This window comes from Rhinopithecus bieti, unplaced genomic scaffold, assembly GCF_001698545.2.
Source record: "Rhinopithecus bieti isolate Rb0 unplaced genomic scaffold, ASM169854v2 scaffold_23816, whole genome shotgun sequence".
In the NCBI taxonomy this organism is placed as follows: Eukaryota; Metazoa; Chordata; class Mammalia; order Primates; family Cercopithecidae; genus Rhinopithecus; species Rhinopithecus bieti.
Window position 1 is genome coordinate 2307602 of NW_016811019.1, and position 6779 is coordinate 2314380.

The following is a 6779-nucleotide window of genomic DNA, read 5'->3' on the forward strand; positions in this document are numbered from 1 at the left end:
CAGCCAGTTCCTCCCGGTCTCCTGTGGCCAGCCCTGGAGCTTCCCTAGACAGATTCCAGGGACAGCTCCTCCAGGCACAAGGTCGCAATTGCGGTGATGGCTAATTATTGCAATGGCTTGTTTTCTTACGTGTCGCCACCCACACTGTGAGTTGTTGGAAGGCCAGACAGTGTGTTTCTCTCTCTGTACCCCAAAGCCTGAAGTTAGGTGCTTAGGAAATGCTTACCACTGTAAAGCCAGTAGGAAGTAAGCGCGTTTTTCTGTTTTGTTTTGTTTGTTGTTTGTTGTTGTTATTTTAGAGATGGAGTCTCGCTTTGTTGCCCAGGCTGGAGTATAGTGGTGCGATCTCAGCTCACTGCAACCTCCACATCCCGGGTTCGAGCGATTCTCCTGCTTCAGCCTCCTGAGTAGCTGGGATTACACGCGCATGCCACCACGCCTGGCTAATTTTTGTGTTTTTAGTAGAGACGGGGTGTCACCATGTTGGTCAGGCTGGTTTCGAACTCCTGACCTTGTGATCCGCCTGCCTCGGCCTCCCAAAGTGCTGGGATTACAGGCGTGAGCCACCGTGCCCAGCCTCTAAGTGCATTTTTAAAGGTGGTGTCTCTCGGTGAAGAGCTGTCATACAATGGTGCTCTCAGGGATCTGTGGGCCGCTGTACCCAGAGGCCTAGACTCCCAAGTTCTCTGAGTTACTTTTGAAACCATTATACTTGAGCTAGTTTGCCCATGGGTGTGTGAAGGGAGACAGTCAGTGTGGAGGCCACAGGGTACTCACCACGCCACGATGAGCAGCACCTTAGCTAAGATCGTGGAGATAAAAGCCAAGATGACTTGGACTCAAAAGAACAAGGCCACAGCACACCACCTAGGGCTGCTTAAGGCTCATCTTGCTAAGCTTCATCGAGAACTCATTACTCCAAAGGGGGGTGGTGGTGGAGGTCCAGGAGAAGGTTTTGATGTGGCCAAGACAGGTGATGCTCGAACTGGATTTGCTGGTCTTCCATCTGTGGGGAAGTTGACACTGCTTAGTAACCTGGCAGGGGTATATTCTGAGGTGGCAGCCTGTGAATTCACTACTCTGACCACTGTGCCTGGTGTCATCAGACACAAAGGTGCCAAGATCCAGCTCCTGGATCTCCCAGGTATCATTAAAGGTGCCAAGGATGGGAAAGGTAGAGGTCAAGTCATTGCAGTGGCCCTAACCTGTAACTTGATCCTGATTGTTCTGGATGTCCTGAAACCTTTGGGACGTAAGAAGATAAATGAAAATGAACTGGAAGGCTTTGGCGTTCGCTTGAACAGCAAACCCTCCAACATTGGCTTTAAGAAGAAGGACAAGGGAGGCATTAATCTCACAGCCACTTGCCTGCAGAGTGAGCTGGATGCTGAAACTGTGAAGAGCATTCTGGCCGAATACAAGATTCATAATGCCAATGTGACTCTACGTAGTGATGCTACAGCTGATGACCTCATTGATGTGGTGGAAGGAAACAGTTTATATCCCCTGTATCTATGTGTTAAATAAGATTGACCGAATCTCTATTAAGGAATTGGATATATCATCTATAAGGTGCCTCACTGTGTAGCCATCTCTGCCCATCGCCGCTGGAATTTTGATGACCTATTGGAAAAGATCTGGGACTATCTGAAACTAATGAGAATTTACACCAAACCCAAAGGCCAATTACCAGATTACACATCCCCAGTGGTGCTTCCTTGCTCCAGGACCACAGTGGAGGATTTCTGCATGAAGACTCACAAAAATCTTATCAAAGAATTTAAATGTGCTCTGGTCTGGGGTCTCTCTGTGAAACACAATCCTCAGAAAGCAGGTAAGGACCATACGTTGGAGGACGAGGATGTCATTCAAATCGCGAAGAAGTGAAACCTTTTCCTTTTCCCATCTGCCGGACGAACCACAACAGCCTTCCCCATGACCAAGCGCCCTACCCCACTTCTTTCTGGGTTTGGCAGACACTGGATCAGAATCCAGGGGAGGGAGATGGAGGCACCCAAACTGGAACTTCATTTGTCTTACCTTGGTGTCACCTTGTGTGTCGAACTGCATAAAAGACCTGGTAGGCTGGTCAGCTACATGCAAAAACAAAACAAAACAAACAAACAAACAAAAAAACATTATACTTGAGCTAATTCTTATAGTAAAAAAATTTCCCAACAATCAAAAGCAAACAAAATAAAACCAAACAACAAGCTTCCCCCCTTTGTCTCTGTCCTTCAATTTCATCCCCCTCCCAAGAGTTAATCGTCAAGTACACAAATTCCAAATATTTTCTTTGTATTAGGCCATAATGAAAAGCCTAATAAACGCAAAAAGCTGAAATCATACAGGACACATTCACTGAATAGAATGCAATTTAATTAGAAAGGGAGGGCAAAAACTATCTTAGAAACAGAAATATATTTATTAATAAAGCATATATCTTCAAAATAGAAATATATTTGTTACTAGAAATATATCTTAGAAAAAAAAATTTTTTGAGACAAAGTCTTGCTATGTTTCCAGGCTGGTCTTGAACTCCTGGCCTCAAACAATCCTCCTACCTAGGCCTTCCAAAGTATTGGGATTACAGGCATGAGCCATCATGCCCAGTCTAGAAATTTTTTAAAATACTCTTCTTAATAATTCCTCGTTTAAAGAGCTAATCTAATCTGGAACAAACTACCATGGGTTAATTTCCAAATTAATGATAATGACAGACTTATATATAAAAACCTGGGGATTCAGGCCAAAGGTTATTTAAAGAAAATGTTTAGTCAAGAAAATCTGGAGATAAATGAAGTCAAGAAGCTAGTAAAATAACCAAAAAAATTACAAAGAAAGCAGAAGGAAGGAATTAATAACAAACTCACACACACAGTCACAAAACTTGCTCAGTTAAAATAATGAATTAGACATGCTTTTGGAAAATTTGAATTTAACAAAAAAGATGAAAGACACAAACAGTAAGAGGATATAAAATTGTGATTTTAATTATAAGAGAATTTATATTAAAAGTCTACTTACACACTAAAATCAAATGAAATAAATAATTTTCTTTCCTTTTTTTTTTTTTGAGACAGAGTCTCACTCTGTCACCCAAGCTGGAGTGCAGTGGTATGATCACCATCACAGTTCACTGCAAACTCAGCCTCCCAGGCTCAAGTTATCCTCCCACCTCAGTCTCCCAAGTAGCTAGGACCACAGGTGTGCCCCACCACACCCAGCTAATTTTTAGTATTTTTTTGTAGAGATGAGTTTTCACCACATTGCCTAGGGTGGTCTCAAATCTCTGAGCTCAAGCGATCCTCCTGCCTCTGCCTTTCAAAGTGCTGGGATTACAGGTGTAAGCCTCTGCACCCAGTCCAAAATAAATAATTTTCTAGGGAAATATATAGTTCCAAAATTGATTCAAGAAGACTGGAAAACTTGACTGGATCAATAACCATTAAAGAAATTAAGGAATTAGTAAACAAACAAACAAAACCAGAGGTATCATGTTTCCTGATTTCAAAACTTATTAGAAAACTACAGTATCCCAGCACTTTGGGAGGCCGAGACAGGCGGATCACGAGGTCAGGAGATCGAGACCATCCTGGCTAACACGGTGAAACCCCGTCTCTACTAAAAAATACAAAAAACTAGCCCGGCGAGGTGGCGGGCGCCTGTAGTCCCAGCTACTTGGGAGGCTGAGGCAGGAGAATGGCGTAAACCCGGGAGGCGGAGCTTGCAGTGAGCTGAGATCCGGCCACTGCACTCCAGCCTGGGCGATAGAGCGAGACTCCGTCTCAAAAAAAAAAAAAAAGAAAAGAAAACTACAGTAATCCAAACAGTGTGGTACTGGCATAAAGACAGACATACAAACTGAAGGAAGAGAATAGACAGCCCAGGGATAGACTCTCGCATATATGGTCAAGTGATCTTCCACAAGGGTGCCAAGACCGTTTGATGAGGAAAAAACAGTCGTTGCAACAAATGATGCAAAAGTTGGTGCCTTACCTTATATCATATACCAAAGTAACTAAAAATGGATGAAGATCTAAATGTAAGACTGAAAACCGTGAAACTGTATAAGAAAATGTAGGGGGAAAGCTACATGATGCTGGATTTGGCAGTGATTTTTGGCTACGACAGCAAAAACACATGCAAAAGCAAAACTAAATAAATGAGACTACATCAAACTTTAAAATGTCTGTGCACCAAAGGAAACAATCAACAAAGTGGAAAGGCAATCTATAGACTGGGAGAAAATATTTGCAAATATGTAAATAATAAAGGGTTAATATTCAGAATACATAGACCCCAACAACTCAACAACAAAAAATGGACAAAGGACCTAAATAGACGTTTCTCCAAAGATGATATATAAATGGCCAAGAAGAATGTGAAAGATGCTCAACGTCATCATTCATCATCACGGAAATGCAAATCAAAACCACAATGAGATATCATTTCACACCCATTGAGACAGCTACTAAAAGAAAAAAAAAAAAAAAACAGAAAATAACAAATGTTGGTGAAGCCTCTGTGGAAAAAACAGTATGGTGCATCCTTGAAAAATTAAAAATAGAATTACCATGTGATTCAGCAATCCCACTTCTTGAAATACATCCAAAGGAATTGAAAGCAGGATCATATTAAAATAGTCAATAGCTAGTGGTGTGTGTTTACATACAATGAAATTTTAATCAGCCTTGAAAAGAAAGGGTACATGCCACAGCACGGAGGAAACTTGAAGACATTGCACTAAATGAAATAAGCCAGCCACAGAAAGACAAATACTGTATTTCCCCAAATGAGTTGAAAACTATGTCCATAAAGAAATTGTGTAAGAATGTTTACATCAGCTTTATTCATAATTGTTAAACATTCAGAACAAACCAAGATATCCTTCAGAAATAGATGAACTGGCACATCCATGCAACACAATATTGTTCAGCAAGAAAAAGGAATGTGCTATCAAGCCATGAAAAGACCTGGAGGAACCCTAACTCCACATTACTAGGTGAAAGAAGGCTGCATACTGTGTGTTTGCAGCTGTTCGACACTCTGGAAAAGGCAAAACTATGAAGACAGTAAAAAGATCAGTGGTTGTCAGGGGTTGGGAGGAGGGAGGAATGAGTAGGAGGAGCACAAGGAATGTTTTGGGCTGTGAAAAAGACTCTGTAGGCTACTGTAATGGTGGAGACATATCATTATGCATTTGTCAAAACCCATAGAGTGTACACCATCAAGAGTGAAGTCTGATGTGAACGAGGGACCTTAGTGAATGACAGTATGTCAGTACTGGTTTGTCAGTTGTAACAGATGTATCATATCAATGCAACAGGTTAACCACAGGAGAAATCCTGTGTGGCGGGGTGCGGAGAGGTCAATGGGAACTCCCTGTACTTATGACTCAATTTTTCTGTAAAACTAAAATTGCTCTTTAAAAAAAGTCTGTTAATTTAGGAAAGAAGGAGGGATGGAAGGAAAGAAGTAAGAAAGGAAGGGAGGAAGGGAGGGAGGGAAGAAAGAAGGGTGGGAAGGAAGGAAGGGAAAGAAGGAAGGAGGGTAGGAAGGGAGGGAGGGAGGGAGGAAAGAGAGAAAGAAGACAGGAGGAAAGGAAGAGGGAGCCTTTCCTTACACAGGGCCTGGCTCCTGGTGGGCTCTTGCCAGGTGTGAATCCCCACCCAGCCTCCGTCCCGGACACTGGTCCTTTCTCCCCTCCAGCCTATGGCTCACTTCCTCAGGTGTGTAATCAGGCCTCTCACTTGCCTCGGGTAACATTCCCACTCCTTAGCTTGGCAGTTGAGGCCTTCACCGGCTGCCCCAGCTTCCGGTCAGCCCCACCCACTGCCACTCCCTTCAGCCCCTGCCCTGAGCATTTAGGGAACACCATTACTCAGTGGTGCACAGACGGCCCTGGCCCTTTCAGGGCCTCAGCTGGCCAAGTTCTCCTCTAGCTGGAGCAGCCCTTCCCACTTGCTCCTCTGACTGACAAACTGCTACTCAGCAGGCAGGTTTCTGCCTGGACATCAACTCCTCCAGGAAGCCTTCCCTGAACTCTTCCCTGCAACCCAGAACTGGGGCCCCTGGCTCCTGAACTATCTCGTCATAGGACTCAAAGATTGCAGTTGCCCCAGGGCAGGGCCCTGCCTTGGACACCATGCACTCCCAGGCCCTGGCTGCGGGTGGGCGCTCACTGCAATTTAAGAGCATCCAAAGGACCACGGAAACAGCGTTTGGGGAGAGCAGTGTAGCAGCAGTCCCAGAATCTCCTCCAAGGCAGCCAGGCCACTTCTGTCCTAAGAAAGGTTTGTCAGCTGTGGGACGGAGTCCACGTGAGGATGTTCAATAGTGTTGTCTGTGACAGCAAAGCCTTTAAAAGTGGCACCCATCAGAAGGGGAATGCTTAAATAAATCAAAGTATAGCCAAACCAGAGAATCCCAAGCAGCCACTAACAAGATTGAGTCTTATCTATAGATACTGGCATTTCTTTTTTTTCCTTTTTTTCTTTTTCTTCTTCTTTCTTTTTTTTTTTTTTTTTAGACGGAGTCTCGCTCTGTCACCCAGGCTGGAGTGCTGTGGCCGGATCTCAGCTCACTGCAAGCTTCGCCTCCTGGGTTCACGCCATTCTCCTGCCTCAGCCTCCCGGGTAGCTGGGACTACAGGCGCCGCCACCTCGCCCGGCTAGTTTTTTATAGTTTTTAGCAGAGACGGAGGTTTCACCGTGTTAGCCAGGATGGTCTCGATCTCCTGACCTCGTGATCCGCCCGTCTCGGCCTCCCAAAGTGCT

The 6779-nt window shown here is 44.2% G+C and overlaps 1 pseudogene; it reads left to right on the forward strand.

The window, feature by feature from the left end:
- The first annotated feature begins 786 nt into the window (after window positions 1-786).
- On the forward strand, window positions 787-1887 carry LOC108543012 (developmentally-regulated GTP-binding protein 1 pseudogene; annotated as a pseudogene).
- Window positions 1888-6779: the final 4892 nt, after the last annotated feature.